This window comes from Mytilus edulis, chromosome 12 (assembly GCF_963676685.1).
Source record: "Mytilus edulis chromosome 12, xbMytEdul2.2, whole genome shotgun sequence".
Classification (NCBI taxonomy): domain Eukaryota; kingdom Metazoa; phylum Mollusca; class Bivalvia; order Mytilida; family Mytilidae; genus Mytilus; species Mytilus edulis.
Window position 1 is genome coordinate 23,021,208 of NC_092355.1, and position 17,761 is coordinate 23,038,968.

The 17,761-nt window shown below is 32.7% G+C and overlaps 1 protein-coding gene across 1 annotated transcript in view; it reads left to right on the top strand.

The window, feature by feature from the left end:
* Positions 1–17,761, top strand: part of LOC139498060 (MAM and LDL-receptor class A domain-containing protein 2-like) — a 257,555-nt gene that overhangs the window by 115,648 nt on the left and 124,146 nt on the right. The window lies entirely within an intron of this gene.

Genomic DNA, 17,761 nt, shown 5'->3' on the forward strand with positions numbered 1-17,761 from the left:
TAACTACAAGTGTAGGTCAACCATCGCGTAAACCTATTTTCGCGAGCGATTTATTTTCGCGAGTATAAAAATATCGCGATTAATCGTCGCGAATATGTAAAACTTTGATTATTTCTTACTTAACTACATCAAGTAAATTTGAGAGTAGAAAGTGCTAAACGCGAAATAAAGTATCCGCGAAAATAAGTTGGTTTACAGTAAGTAAATATATATATATGTGTATATTTTGTATTGACATCAAATGAAACAATATTTTCATTATTCAATAATTTGATGAAATTGAAATATATATTCATCACTCGACATATTAGTCATCTTAATATTCTGATAAACCACATGAAACAATTGATATAGGGTTCTAAAAAGGTTCATAATTGCATGCAGAAAAATTCAAAAAACTTGCTAGTCTAGCTACGAACTATATACATAAACGAATGGTTTTTACACCACTCTCCCACCCCGGCAAATGAAAAGGCAAAAACAGACTTTGATTTAATTCAACGACAACAATATTTGTATGGCCTTCGTCGGTAAAACTATAGCGTCAAACAGAAAGATTTTAAGGGCGAGTAAATAGGAGTATTGCTAAAGTAATATAAAAACACTCAAATCTGAATAAAAAGTAGTTTTTGTTGATAAACCATAAAAACGAATCATAGTACTACGTGGTAATAATGGTTTTATAGATTGTTTTTTTTTTTTGTACTATTCCGCTTACGGATGTGGCTAAAAACCGTTTCATAATGGGTGTAAGAATTTTACACTTTTTGGGGGTATAATATACTATTTAACATGTACCGTTCATGTCTTAATTTATGACCTCACCAGGTGCATTTGCGAAAGTAAGGTGAATAAGTTAAGTAAAAGTGCTATAATGATATACTACTCGAATTGTTTCTGTACTGGTTTAGGTGCGCTGCTGTCTGAATATTGTTAAATGAAGACATGTTGGTGACCTTCTGCTGTTGTCTGCATGCTCTATTGTCGGGTTGTTGTCTCTTTGACACATTCCCCATTTCCGTTCTCAATTTTATTTTTTATACGTACGTCGTTTTATCAGATATCGTTTGTCAGAATGATCCTTGTATCATCTTCGCTAGCCAAGAGTTAGAACCCACCCCACTTAGGGAGTGGGTCGTAACCCTTGGTTAGCGAAGATACATTAAAACATAACATACATATCTAAAATTCCTCAATGAAGAAATAAGGTCTTTGTATCTAGACTAATGCTAATGTGGTTCCTAAGCAATTCGTGGCATGCTCGGTTTGCAGGTTTGATGTCGGTTTTCGTTTTAATTAGCTATTCGTACTATTATAAAATAAACAAATATGATTTAATTTAATATAACAATCAACCTGCACGATGTCTTCTGGTACATTACTGTTTTGAAATCGACCAAAATCAAATATGACGACTAAATTCTTACAAGTACTCATTTAGGTTAATCAACTGTAAACTTTTCAATAGCATATTTTTAGAATTTTTAATGTGAATCGTGATTTAAACCACTTTATTTTTTAGTATCGCTTTATTATTTAATTTCTATAAATAAAGATTGAATACTGCAGCAAATATATACATATACTAAGTGATTATATCGAAGTATATATAATTGTTTAATGTGAAACTAACGTTTTTTGTAAAAACGTGTTTGAATCTTGATAACATTATTATGAATTAAAGGTATTAATCGGTTAGTCCTATAGTTGTCTTTTTGGCAGTTATACCACATTTTCTTATTTTTATATCCAGAAGATTATAAAGTTTTTCCCCACAAAGATAACGGCCGTATTTACAGCCAATTTGGAGAAAAAATTGAAACATTATTTTGTAATTGGCGCAACAAAAAATATTGAGGCATATAAAAACAACATCCATTTGACGTAAACAACGGAACATCACCGTCAAAAAACGTAAATTCGTTTCGTTTTTTATCGATTGTGTTATGGATATAAGCAAGTGTAATTCTAATAGAATATTGTGATGCATATGAAATGCTGTATAGCGCAATTGCAAAAGGCTGTCGCTGCGATATAGCTGATGCGGCGTTAAGAAACCAACCAACCAAAAGGCTGCATATGACCTGAGATGGGGTAAAATAAATATACATGGTACGTCTGTTGATATAAAAATAAGAAATACACACGAATGACTGATTCAAAAATCTATACCTCAGCATAGTAGTAAATATACTATTCTATTGAAATGAGCAGTTGAATTCGTTATAATCAACTTGACTATACGATTTTTGTCAGGCCCCGACTTTCTTCATTTCGGGGAAATTGAAATTAGAACCACATATGTACTTTAAATCATTTTCCGGAGAAATAAGAAAACTGCAAGCAAAGTATCATTAACCACGTAACCAGATCATTGTAAGGTTTGGTTCGTTCATGCACAACACTACAACATGTGCAATATAAATTTTGTAGGTAGCAATTGTATCCTAGTCTTACAAATAAGATCTATATTAAAAACTTATTTTAAATAAAAAAAAGGGTTATTTATAGAGCTTACTTAAAAAAATTTCGTCGCATTATAGACTTTTTGTACTGAGGCGATATTTGAAATTCTCAAAGAAAATATTTGAAATTCTCAAAGTACTGAATTTAAATTGATATATAGATATGAACATTTTCGGTTTATGTCAACCGAGGTATATTTGATGAGATTTTTGATACATCTGGAACTCTGGGAAATTCAATACAGGTACAAATGTACAAAACTGTTATCGCTTTATTATTTAATTTCTATAAATAAAGATTGAATACTGCAGCATATATATACATATATCTAGAGAATATAGCGAAGTAGATTATATAATTGTTTAATGTGAAACTAACGTTTTCTGTAAAAACTTGTTTGAATCTTGATAACATTATTATGAATTAAAGGTATTAATCGGTTTCAGACAATATTATTATCAGTTTAACTCCTCACATGCACCTGTCCTAGGTCATGAACTTTGTCAGTGGTGGTCTTTTGGCATATTTTCATTTTTTTTTTTTTCCTTGGGTGGGGGGTGGGGGTGAATTTGAATAAAAATAGTTTATAGTCAAATTATAGATGATGGTCTTTTTGATTTATTTCAATTTGTTATCGCGGATAAAACCCAGACAGCCATATTATAGGGGCAGTGTGTATTGATCACTGGTTTTATTTTTATATGCTGTGTTAAAAACAGAAAGATTTACTAGTCAATTTACTGCAAAACAAATATGAATACAATAGCACACGCTTTAAATCAGTGTAGAAATTTGGAATCAATTTAACGGAGACAACAAAATGACTGTAATCAGTACCAAAATCCTCAAAGAACTAATACCAAAATACTTATAGAACTAATACCAAAATCATTAAAGAACTAAATTAAATAGTATACCAAAATCATTAAAGAACTTATACCAAAATCATTAAAGAACTTATACCAAAATCATTAAAGACCAAATACCAAAATCCTTGAAGAACTAATACCAAAATACAAAAACCTTTAAAAGAGGGACGAAAGATAACAGAGGTACAGTCAAATTCATAAATCGAAAATAAACTGACAACACAATGGCTAAAAATGAAAAAGACATACAGAAAAACAATAGTACACATGACACAACATAGACAACTAAAGAATAAGCAACACGAACCCCATTTAAAGAACTAATACCAAAATCCTTAAAGAAATAATAAAAAAAAACAAGGGATAAGTATAGATTATCGGGTTTTCTATACATTGATATCGTAAAATATCAGCCGCGAGCCACAATGTGAATCTTTTCGGAGAAAGAGCGCAGCGAACGAGCTAAAAAGTTTCACATTGTGTCGAGCGGTTGGTATTTTACGATATATATATACGAAGAAAACCCGATTATCTATTTATCGTATTACTGGTCTTTTCTATCACTAAGACAGTTTTACGCTAGACGAATAAGCACGCTTGATAACGTCTCCTCTCTCATTGTGACGTCGCTGATAACTTCTCCTCTCACATTGTGACGTCGCTGATAATCTCTGGTCTCGTTTTGAAGCCTTGATACGAGAATTACGGAGCGACAGAGCAGGGTCATATTGGCGTAGGCTTTGTATTGGGGTCCTTGGGTTATGAGTTCAGCTTTTAGTTTTAGCTGTTGCAAATTATTTTGTAATTTATAGTTATAGCGGGTTTTGTGTTTTTAATTTTTTTTTATTTGCAATTATAAATTCTATTTATATTGTTTAGGAGGTCTCACCTCTCCTTTTTGGAATAGCTTCAAGACCAAAAATTACAAAATCATTAAAAGAACTAATACCAAAATCATTAAAAGAACTAATACCAAAATCATTGAAGTAAAGAACTAAAAACAAATCATTAAAAAACAAATAAAAAAACAAGGGGTAATAAAAACAACTTGGGACAGATACAATACACCTTATCGCTACTCCCGGCTGACCCGGCCGCTTGAACTTTTGACGCATACAACAATCACTTTTCCATTGTGGCGTCAAATATGTTGTTATTGTGACGTCAAAATTTTACGGGAACCTGTGTGATATCCAGTAATGGCGGACAAATAGCGATAAGGTGTCTAGGGATTGAATTAGTTTTAAATTATCCTTTCCATGTAGAACTGTAAAGCAACAAAAGATACAGAAATTAGCACCAAATTATTGAAAAAAAATTGAGTTACAAGACAAGAACAATCAAGTAAATCAAATCTCAATAAGGTCACGTGGCAAATTGTTCATATAAAAAAGAACATGTGGTTTGATTGCCAATGAGACAACTATCCACAAAAGACCAAAATGAAACAGACATCAACAACTATAAGTCACCGTACGGCCTTCAACAATGCGCAAAACCCATACCGCATAGTCAGCTATAAAAGGCTCCGATAAGACAATGTAAAACAATTCAAACGAGAAAACTAACGGCCTTATTCGTGTAAAAAAATGAATGTATGTATGTTCAGGACGATTTTAACAAAGAAAACCATAGAACGTATGCGTTCAGCAATGTTCTGAAACTCAAAAATGGTTCTCCGTATTAAGAAGTACCATATACAGATATTATACATTTTTAGAAAGTGTCTGTGCGAGTTATAATTATACTTGATGACAGACAAGATTTTGACATATGAGCAGTCAATTTGAATAAGTAATGATTTAAGATAACAAATTTAGCGTAATGCTCTAAACTTCCGCGTTCTTTCGTCTCTTTAGGTGTGTCAAATTACCGTAACATAATATATTAGGATGGATTTTCTTTCTTTAGATTTTAAAATAACAGGGACTTCGTTAGGGGTTATTTATTAAATCTATTTGTACATACATGTATATACATATATGTACAGTAGTTGTCGTTTGTTTATGTAATTTATACCTGTTTCTCGTTTCTCGTTTTTTTTTACATAGATTAGACCGTTTGTTTTCCCGTTTGAATGGTTTTACACTTCTAGTAATTTCGGGGCCCTGTTTAGCTTAATTATTGTTCGGTGTGAGCCAAGGCTCCGTGTTTTTGAAGGCCGTACATTGACCTATATTGACTGGTTTACCTTTTAATTTGTTACTTGGATGGAGAGTTGTCTCATTGGCACTCATACCACATCTTCCTATATCTATATACATGATTTTTTTTTATATTAATTTTTTTTCTGTGTTTGTACTTGTCACATGCATGTTCGAAGTTTATTTTGATTTTATTAGACATGTTTATTATAGTTTTCTGTTTTAATAGTATATTTTTATTTCTCTTTAGGGTTGGGCTTTGTAGGGGGTCCTTGTGTTATGAGTTCAGCGTTTAGTTTAAGCTGTTGCAAATAATTTGGTAATTAAAAGTAATTACTGTTTTGAATCTGACGTGAAAGTACGGGCGCTATAATTTATGACCTATATGAAAATTTTTTAAAGCAAAATGAGGTCTCATCTCGCCTTTTTGGAATAAAGACCAAAAATTAAAAATTAAATTTTGTTGACATAAAAAAGTTATATTACGGTATCACAAAGTAAGGTAAAATGCAATGAACGGAAAATTAATGCAAAGTTTGACATGGAAACTACCTGCCGAACTACCCTATATACAATATAGATTCGACTTACTATCGACTTTGAATAATATTGCACACAGCAACGATATTAATTTCAGGAAGACACAATTGTTCTTTATGACTACAGATATTAAGTAAATTGATAATCATTATGATGCAATGATTATTAGCCAAAACGAAGAACAACTTGATTTGACGTAATTGCTAGCAATAACGGATGGTACCCTTCCCAAATTGCCAGAGTAACGGCAGCTATTTTGACAATTTCAGTCAAAGAGCGCATGCACACATGCAAATTAACATTTTTGTAAAGTTTTATAAATTTTAGAGTATTTTGAAATTTTTGACATTTTTTCGGTTCTTATGGTAACAGTGGCCATTTTGGAAATTCCAGAGTCAAATGGGACATCTGCATATGCTTGTCAATATTTGTGTGAAGTTTCGTTCACTTTTGAGCACATTGATTTTTTAGACATTTTTGCTGTTTCCATGGTAACGGTGGCCATCTTGAAAGTGCCAACCCAAAAAAAGCAAATCTTCACATGGTGCTTAACATTATGGTATAGTTCCATCAACTTGGGTCCATTCAATTCTGAGATCCAGAGTTGACAAAAAAGTGTGGAAGAAAAAGACAAAAAAAAAGAAAAAGAAACGTAGAATAACAATACGTCACCCCAACTCCGTTGAGGGTGCCATAATTATTTAATATCTTATTTGCTTCACATAAAAATATTATCATTCAAAGGGTGTTTGTGAAATATCACATACTATTACATTCGTCAAGTGGAAGAATATTCCACAAGCATTTCTTAAATTAAAACGTAGAAGTGTTTTACCAATTTAAAGAATCCGTTTTACGTTTCAAGTAAATAAAGTGCACCTTTCAGTATGATTTTCTTTATGCTTTGTAAATTTCCTTTTCTTGTTTTGATTGTAGAAGAAGTGGGGCATTTTAACTCAAGTATCATTTAGGATCACTCGTCATTGTTAAGATTGAAATTAAGTCATTTTACCTTCCTTGTACTTATTTGAAAATCCATTGAATCAGATACAGTAAGTATCACTTAGGTACATTGAGGTCATTAGGCCGCCATTAGGTATTTCCATAGCAGCTACGTATCAGCAAATTTTTGGTATTTAGTCAACAAAATTGTAACCTGAACTTTGCTAATCGTTATATATCACGTACTCAACTGAAATGGTTTGACTCATGATATTGTTATTTGTTTGTCAAATGAAAAGAAAATCCATATATTTAAAAATGTATATAATTTGTTAATATATAATACATTTATATAGTAAATTATATTCTTCATTTGTTTGATTGAGTAAGAAACAAAAAAGAACCAATGACATTGTGTGTACTGATTTAGTGCTGAAGTGCGCATTGGAAATACCCCGAATAGATGACAAGCCTATACGATTATATGACATTAATCTTTCATAACATGTCATAATTTATTTCTTGGTACTACTATTACATGTACCCGCACGTTTAAAGTGCTGTTTTATTTCCTAATATCCATATACACCAATACCTGCACGTGCTTTGCTTGACAACGCTACACCGATGAGAAGTAATGGTTATATTTTGGTTTTAGCAATAAATGTTATTATTATTGGTACTCCTACTTTATAGTGTTGACGCTTCTGCGTTTTATTAAAAATGCGCTTCACGCAAACAATTTCATTAATAAAGAGGTCTATTTTTCATTGACAACACTTACTAATATATTCAAAAAGCTATGGCTATGGCTTTTCGTTTGATTTATCATAATTTGATAATTTATGCAGAGCAACAAAAAAACAATTCGGTCATCAACATTTATATTTGAAGATGTGATTTTTCAAAGTAGACTTTTTATGCCCCACCTACGATAGTAGAGGAGCATTATGTTTTCTGGTCTGTGCGTCTGTTCGTCCGTGCGTCCGTTCTTCCCGCTTCAGGTTAAAGTTTTTGGTCAAAGTAATTTTTGATGAAGTTGAAGTCCAATCAACTTGAAACTTAGTACACATGTTCCATATGATATAATCGTTCTAATTTTAATGCCAAATTAAAGTATTTACCCCAATTTCACGGTCCACTGAACATGTAAAATAATAGTGCGAGTGGGGCATCCGTGTACCATGGACACATTCTTGTTACTAGATATATCTGTCACAGTGGCGGATCCAGGGGGGAGGGGGTCCGGGGGTTGGAACCCCCCTTTTTTTGGCCGATCAATGCATTTGAATAGGAGCATATAGTTGGACCCCCCCCCTTTCTCTGTGTTGGGAACCCCCCCCCCCCTTTTTTTTTTAAATGGATGGATCCGCCACTGTGTCACATTTGGTATTTTATAAGTAAATGTACACACACAAACAAAAAAAAACCACAGCAAATAACAAAAAGATCATGAAAACGTACAAAACGAGCATGACTGTTGATAAAAACAATTTTGATTCGAGCTTCACTGATTACTGAGTCGCTTGCATGCGAAATGGATCTGTGGCGTTCATTTTTTTAAAATCGTGGTATTTGTGATGAGTAAATGGATGTTTAGAGCTGGCATATATATGTTTCCATGTCAGGTCTATGAACATGTAAATAATGAAAAGTATGAACGAAACTGCATGTGTAACCCCTCGCTGGAAATACAAATAAGACTTTTCTACTAATATAGTACATTCAGCAACCTTGTTAAGTATTTCTCGCAATGACACGTACTTCAATTTTTCCAAAGACCGAGCAGACATTTAGTTTAATGGCTGTTATACAGCATTTATCACCCTTACGTTATTCCATTGCTAGTTGAGTTTCCCATGCCATATAGCGGGGTATTTTCTCGGGGTGTAAATTTTCTATTTTCGCGGTTTGAACAAACTCGCCAAAATAAATTTCGCCAATTTAAAAGTGTACATGCAAAGGTATTGAAGTTTTTAATCCGCCAAAATAACAATCGCCAAAATATTTCTTATACCTTATTCAATGAAAATCGCTAAATTTAACACCCGCAAAAATAACCCGCTACCCGGTAAACCTCAAAATGTCTTTTAAACAGGTCAAAACTACAAAAGAGTACTTGAATAAGTCAATTGGTGCAAACATTTAAAATAGTTTTAAATTGACAATCTTGTTTTTTTTTCTACACGAGATTTTCGCAAACAGATTATCATAATACTCTGACGCACCTGCAAGTTGAAATAAGTATAACGTGAATTATCAATATAAATACGAATGAAATAATGTTAGGAAGGAGAACATGTTATAATAGTAAAGGTTTAGCTCAACGAATTAGAAAATGAAAATTTTTGACATTATTCAGAGGATTGTCAGAAATATTTGTTCTGTCTTAGTGGCGGATCCATGGGGAGGAGGGTTCCGGGGGTTGGAATTCCCCTTTTTTTGGACGAACAATAAATTTGAATGGGGACATATAGTTGGACCCCCCTTTTGTCCTGGGTTAAGACCCCCCTTTTTAAATGGCTGGATCTGTCCCTGTATCTGATATCAATGTTTATATATTTCGCCTTAAGCTTACTTATTGGGTTTAGGAAGAAATAACCCTCTTGTTGGGGCTTTGGATTTATTTTTGGATATGTGCTATGGTCTTATCTTAAACGATATTTTGCTACACAATGTCTTATATAATTGGTGTTAATTGGGGTAGGGGGGGGTAACTATCTCTAAGGGTTTATATATCCTATAATATCTAGTTTTTGTTCATAGGTGTTAATATTAGTTATGTCATTCAGTATGATATAAATTAACTAAAAAAGACGACAACAACAAAAAAATGCACGAATACGATATATGTATACCTTAAAACCGCCAGAAAGACACACACGTATAAATTAAAAAAAAAACATACCTTTTAATCAAACATATCGTATACAGTTTGACTCATTTTTTAGAATCAAAATCATTCTTGCTGAAAAGACATATTGTATTTTGGCGCAAATGAAATGCCTATTGGCTCAAATGCAAAGCACAGAAAGGAGGAAATTTCAAACAAGTCTACGTGAACAATCTTTCTTAGATCTCAACGTATGATATATTTTTCAGCATCGACGAAACGGCAAAGACCACTATCATCGTGATAACAATTCTTATGACAATCCAGGCTACCACAGGGATGGAAATGATATGTATAGACCAACTGATTATAGACAAAAAGACTATTTAAACCAAAATATTAATGTTTGGGATCCTAAAACTTTCCCTCAATCACATCATGGATATCCAGCTAGTCATTACTATGGGGAAACTCAGAGAGCGGGTTCCGATCAGCCTCTTCACGGAAGTATATCTTCAGATTCAACATCAGAAACGAAGTCTCGGAAAGCTATAGCAATTGCTATAGGAATAGGACTTTTGATAGTTGTCGGCGGTGCAATAGCTGTAGCTGTTTATTTTACTAGTCTTAGTAAGTCTGAACAATTAATTTCTTGACTCTTAATTTGTATTATTTTGATTGATGTATTGTATTTCATTTACAAGCATTTTATTCGTCAAAAGAACTCTAACCTGTATCCGACTTTCCTAATATTTTAAAATATGTTATAGTGTAAGGTAGCACTCCACAGTTAGAAAATAAAATTAAAAATGAGCCACAAAATGTTTTATCATATCCTATTCCATGGATTTTTAATACATAAACCTATCTGTTTGTGTTGTATATGTGCATATGCTTGTAATCAGTATCTTCCATAGATTTGATTTTCAAAAGTTAAAAAATAATTCCTTTTAGATGTATCTCTCATATTTGAAAAATCCACAGGGGCCAAAATGCCAAACTACACACCTAACTGTGGAGTGCTACCTAATGCAATACAGTAAAATAGTGGCAAGTGTCTTGTCGGACAATGAATGACATACCTTATAAGGAAAATATCTCTAGATTTGCCGTACAACCGAGTTCAACCCGTGCACACTTTTCATTTCATTAAGTCAAGAATATGCTATTAATCAGTCAATACATGTATTTACAAAAATAGTCGTTTGGCGTGGTTTTTTTTTATTGTTATGAATTGTGCAGATCACGATTATACTAGAAAATTGGGATATTTTTTTATATATGTGAGAGATTCTTTTATGAATTTGTGATTCATTTTTGTTGAAAGCACTTTGTTTTCTGTAATGAGTTAATACTTCAGTTTCATTATGTATATCTGTTATATTCATTTGTTAAAATTTACTGTTTGCAATAGCATTAATTGTTCTAAATATTAAGGATGTTCTTATCCCAAGCATAAAAACATAGCCGTATTTGACACAACCTTTTTCAACTTTTGATCTTCAGTGCTGTACAACTTTGTACTTTTTTTCACTTTCGATCTTTTATATCTGGGCGTCACTGGTGAGTCTTGTGTGGACGAGGCGCGTTTTTGGCGTATTGAATTTTAAACCTGATGTTTTTTGTTATCCATTAATCAATGACATGTGTTTCTTTGTCTAATACGTTCTCCTATTTATTTGTATTGTAGTCCTGTAATATTATGTTGTCATTTCAATGTTATATTTAACATAGCTATTACAGTGCGAGGTTTAGCATGCCACTAAACCAGGTTCAACCCACCATTTTTTCCTTTAAAAATGTCCTGTACCAAGTCAGGAATATGGCCATTGTTATATTATTGTTCGTTTCTGTATGTGTTACATTTTATCGTTGCGTCGTTTGTTTTCTCTTATTTTTGAGTGTAATTTCACATTGCGATAAGACGTGTCACGGTACTTGTCTATCCCAAATTCATTTATTTGCATTTGGTTTTGGTGTTATATTTGTTATTCTCGTGGGATTTTGTCTGATGCTTGGTCCGTTTCTGTGTGTGTTACATTTTAGTGTTGTATCGTTGTTCTCCTCTTATATTTAATGCGTTTCCCTCGGTTTTAGTTTGTTACCCCGATTTTGTTTTTTGTCCATGGATTTATGATTTTGAACAGCGGCATACTACTGTTGCCTTTATTTATATTTTACAATGGTACGTTTAAACAAGTTTTAAGAATTAGGGACGGTTTGAGCATCAGACAAACGATAATATTTCTGTTTCCAACATAATAAAAATGTTTGGGTCTTCGAACTACAGATTGATTATAAAAAAAGAAGATGTGGTATGATTGTCATGCCAATGAGACAACTCTTCACAAAAGACCAAATGACACAGAATTTAACAACTTTATGTCACCATACGGTTATCATTTTTAATAATGTTTTATTTTTATTTCTAATTTTACAGCTGATGTTCAGAGAACGACTGTCTCGACAATACCAACAACGACACCTGGTAAGTAAACAGACTGGTTTCCTGTTTAATTTATTGATTGATTGGTTAAATGCAGTTGAAATTAAGATATTAGTTGATTGATTAGTTGGTGATGAGTTGAGATTAGTATCTCTCTTGATTGATTGAGTGTGAAGTTGAGATTGAGATATGTCTTGATTGATTAGCTGGTAAGGAGTAAATATTAGTACATTTATTGATTGGTTTGTTGAGTGAGAAGTTGAGATTAAGATGGTTTGGGAGGGGTTGAGATTAAGATATCTGATAATTGACTAGGTGGTGAGGAGTTGAGTTCATTTTTTTATTAACTGGTTGTTGAGGATTTGAGATTATTACATTTATTAATTGATTGGTCGGGTGAGAAATTGGGGTTAAGATATTTGTTTATCAATCGGTTAGTAAGCAGTTGAGATTGGTGTATCTAATGATTAATTGGTAAATGAGGAGTTGAGATTAACATTTGTATAGATTGATATATTAGTAAGCAGTTGAGATTGGCGTATCTAATGATTAATTGGTAAATGAGGAGTTGAGATTAACATTTGTATAGATTAATAGGTTAGTAAGGAGCTGAGATTAACATTTGTATAGATTAATAGGTTAGTAAGAAGTTGAGATTAACATTTGTATAGATTGATAGGTTAGTAAGGAGTTGAGATTAACATTTGTATAGATTGATAGGTTAGTAAGGAGTTGAGATTAACATTTGTATAGATTGATAGGTTAGTAAGGAGTTGAGATTAACATTTGTATAGATTGATAGGTTAGTAAGGAGTTGAGATTAACATTTGTATAGATTGATAGGTTAGTAAGGAGTTGAGATTAACATTTGTATAGATTGATAGGTTAGTAAGGAGTTGAGATTAACATTTGTATAGATTGATAGGTTAGTAAGGAGTTGAGATTAACATTTGTATAGATTGATAGGTTAGTAAGGAGTTGAGATTAACATTTGTATAGATTGATAGGTTAGTAAGCAGTTGAGATTTAGATATCTTTTGATTGATTGGTTGCTAAGGAAATGAGATTTAAACATTTTTGATTGATTGATTAGTGATGATATGAGATTAAGATATTTATTGATTGATTACTTAGTTAGTGGGGAGTTGAGATTAACAAAGGTGCTGACTGATTGATGCTAGTTATGCAAAAACATATGTTTCCTTCTTTGATCATTCACTCTGTTCGAACATTTGAATTGCTTGAATTAAACTAATACTGTATTGAACCGGGTCTACAGTTTGTTTTATATGTTTTATTTGTCCTATCAATGGTCATAGTGTTCTTTCTATAATATTATAAGTATACCTACTTTTAATATGAAATGAGAGTAATAACGCGGCAACTGATGTACATTAACGGATAAAGAGGACTGAGGGAGCTGTCGGTTTACAAAGTGATATATAATGTCCGGCTGTTGGTTGATCATCCTCACATGTGCCCTTTTCTCTACAAAATTCGCCTGAAAACTTTAGAGATATGAGCTTTAAAATTTCCTGTCTATGTTATTGGTTCATCTTTCTTTTTTTTTGTTAAAACAAAAACAACAACTGCAGTGGTAGATCAAGAATTTTTTATAACTTGAAGACATAAGAGGGGGCACGCTCAAGTTCTCAGTGATTCCATATATGATCCCCATTGTTTCCCTCAAAAGGGGACCAGGTCCCCAGGCTCCCCTCTAAATCGGTCTCTGCACTGTGTTATCTCCCGAATCGTTACCGTTTATGAAAGAAAAATCCGTTAACGTGTATTATTTGGTTGTGAATTATTTGTTTCTTTTTTTAACAGTTCCACCTCAGGAGCTGAAGTTTCAAGGAAACATAACAATTGATAAAAACTGGAATGAAGATTTAAAAAACTCTTCTTCGCCTGTATACATACAGAAAGCAGCAAATGTTTCAAATATGGTGAGTACATACTCTTCGCCTGTATACAAACAGAAGGCAGCAACTGTTTCAAATATGGTGAGTATATACTCGTCGCCTGTATACAAATAGAAGGCAGCAACTGTTTCAAATATGGTGAGTATATACTCTTCGCCTCGCCCTGTATACAAATAGAAAGCAGCAAATGTTTCAAATATAGTGAGTAAATGATTTTCGCCTGTATACAAATAGAAAGCAGCAAATGTTTCAATATACTATGGGGAGTACATATCTTAAACCTCATTTGTGAATCCAAGATTCCATATTATCTCCCGTCCAGAATCTACCATCATGGTTTTACTCAGTTTTACCTAAACCTGAATTTTTTTTTAAATTTAGTTGTAACACGTATATTGAATAATGAAATATTATAAATTTATCACTTATGGATTTGTGTCTATTGGATTAACTTTCGTATATTATTTTTTTTATTATTATTTTGTTGTTTATTGTTTGTTTAAATTTGTATTGCCACAAACATTGTAAATGTTTAATGACAATTGATAAAATATATATAATTTATTTGAGTCCTCACGGGATATTGATACTTTTGATCACGTGGGTTGGGCCAAATTATCATGTTACCATATGATAGAAGTTATGATCTGTTTGGTTTTTATAGTGATTAAATACATTGTATTACAACTACTGTACCTCTTTTTTTTTAAACATTTTTAAAGGTCTATTATGTGTGTTTGGTTTGTTCACACATCAATATAAATCAGAAATGAAGTTTTATGAGACTGCGGGCATCCAAGTGAGAGGTTTAGCTAGCTATACAACAAGGATTATTCCACCATTTTCTGCATGATAAGAAAATGCCTGAACAAAGTCAGGAATATGACAGTTGTGATTAATTCATGTGATGCGTTTAAGAGTTTTTAATATTGACATTTGCTGTATGCTTGGGTACTTTCTGTATCAGTAAAATTTTACGGCTCTGATTTTGGCATTTTTGTTATTTTACTTGTTCCAAACAAAATTAAGATGACGAAAAAAAAAATATATCATAATCTTGAAAATAGTTTAGTGAAAATAGATCAAGAAAATTATGATATTGAGAATCAAAAACTATTATAAAAAGTGAATATATCTGGGACTATTATACTTAGTCCCAGTATACAAAACTTGAACCACATAGTGAAAAACACGAAATTTAGGTCACCTTCCGAAATTGGTCTGGAATTTATAAAAAGAATTTCCGGTTGCTGTTAAAAATATTCTTGTTTCTTTGTATACCCTTTAAATATAAGTCTTCATGAAACAAAAACTTGACAGGCTGACCGAATACATAACTTAGGGGATCAAGTATTATTTTGGTCTGTGCGTTCGTCCGTCCGTCTGTACCTCTGTTCCGCACCACCAAGTAGGTTAGTCCAAATAATTGTTATGAAAACAAAATGTCACAGTGGCTAACTACCTAAATGGCTTCTTTAATTTCTGCCAAGAAATATGTCCTATGTATGATTAATTTTAATAAATTTTCATTTATCAAGGCTTATGAACAATTGCCTAAACTTAGAAATAAATATATGTTACAAAAAGAAAATATTTCAAGATCTTTCTCTCGTATATTCAATCAATTGTCAACAAATTATTTGTGACTTTTTGTCCTGTGACTTTTTGTCCTATCAAATTTGTGACTTTATGTCCTGTGACTTTCTGTCTGTTTTACCGAAATAACATTGCCATTTCACAATGAATGAACAATTAAAAATGTCTTGCACCTTGATCCTCTTACCAATTTCATGAAACACAGTGAATAATGAAACTTTTTCACGGCTGCACGTGAAATAAAAATGGCAAAACATGTTGCACGAAAATAACCCTTTACCACCCTCTTCATTGTTGAAATTGATTGAATGTGACTCCGTTATATATCATGTTTAATGAGAATTAAATCAGCTATTCATAGTTTATAATGAGGGGGTGGACAGGGGTAAGGGAGACAGGGAGAAAGGGGGTAGGAGAAAGGAGAAAGGGGGTGGGAGAAAGGAGAAAGTGGGTAGGAGAAAGGAGAGGAAGGCTGGGAGAAAGGAGAAAAAGTTGGAGAAAGGAGAAAAAATAAAATATCTCTCCTTTTAAAAAATGATCTAATATTTCAAGAAAAAATATCTCAAAAAGAGATGTTTTATTCTTATGGGAGAAAGGAGAACGGGGGTAGGAGAAAGGAGAAGAGGGGTGGGAGAAGGGAGAAGGGTACCCCCCTGTCCTCCCCCTCTATAATGACTCAGCACAATCTTAAAGATCATCTGCTTTCATAATCAATTATTAAACAGCAACAAAACATCTCTTTACTTCATATACATGACATAGTTAGAATAATAGTTTCCTCTATAATCAAGTTTGATTTCTACTTGATAAACGTCAATAGGTAGAGCAGGTTAAATTGAAAGTCTGTTGTAGATAGCTGCATTATTTTACAGTGTTGATTTACCCCAGGTGGCTTCCTGTCAATCAGACTATTTTAATTGACTTTGTTTAAAAATGATGTACATAGACCCTTATAGTTGTAAAAGGACTAGTGAACTATACTAGGTATGCTTATCTTTCTTGAACACCTGAGATCACCTCAAGTTTTTGATGGGGTTCTTGTTGCTCAGTCCTTAATTTTTATACGCCCGTCAAAATTTTGACGGGACGTATTATGGTATACAAATGTCCTGCGTCCGTCCGTCTGTCCAGCGTAAACACAGTGGCGGATCCAGGGGGGGGGGGGGGTTCCGGGGGTGCGCACCCCCCCTTTATTTTTGCCAATCAATGCATTTGTATCGGGACATATGTTTTGCACCCCCTGCACCCCCCCTTTGCCCTGGGTTAGCACCCCCCCCTTTCGAAAATTCCTGCATCCGCCCCTGAAACATGTTGCACCGTAACTTGAGAACGACTTATCCAAATTTCATGAAACTTAATACAATTATGATGGTCAAATGATCTGTATACTTTTTGGTGAAAATTAAATTAAAACTTTTTGAGTTACGGCACTTTGTAACTAAAACAGGGGTGTGTTTTTTTCACATGTCACACTGTATCTCAAAAACGATTTTTGATTATTGCTTAAAACTTTACACACTTCTTAGTTATATTAATCTTAAGATCTGTATACTTTTTGGTGATGATTCAAAATTTCGTTTTTGAGTTATTGAGTATTTTGTAAAAAGGGGGAGGTTTTTTTACATGTCGCGCCGTATCTCAAAAATGATTTATGGTTATTGCTTAAAACTTTACACACTTCTTTGTTATATCAATCTCAAGATCTGTATACTTTTTGGTGATGATTCAAAATTTTATTTTTGAGTTATTGAGTATTTTGTAAAAAAGGGGGAGGGATTTTTTTTTACATGTCGTGCCGTATCTCAAAAATAATTTATGATTATTGCTTAAAACTTTACACACTTCTTTGTTATATTAATCTAAAGATCTGTATACTTTTTGGTTTTGATTCAAAGTTTTATTTTAGTGATATTTAGTTTTTTGTAAAAAAAAAATGAGGGAGGTGTCACATGTCTCGCTGTATCTCAAAAACAATATATGGTTTATTGGTTATTGCTTAAAAC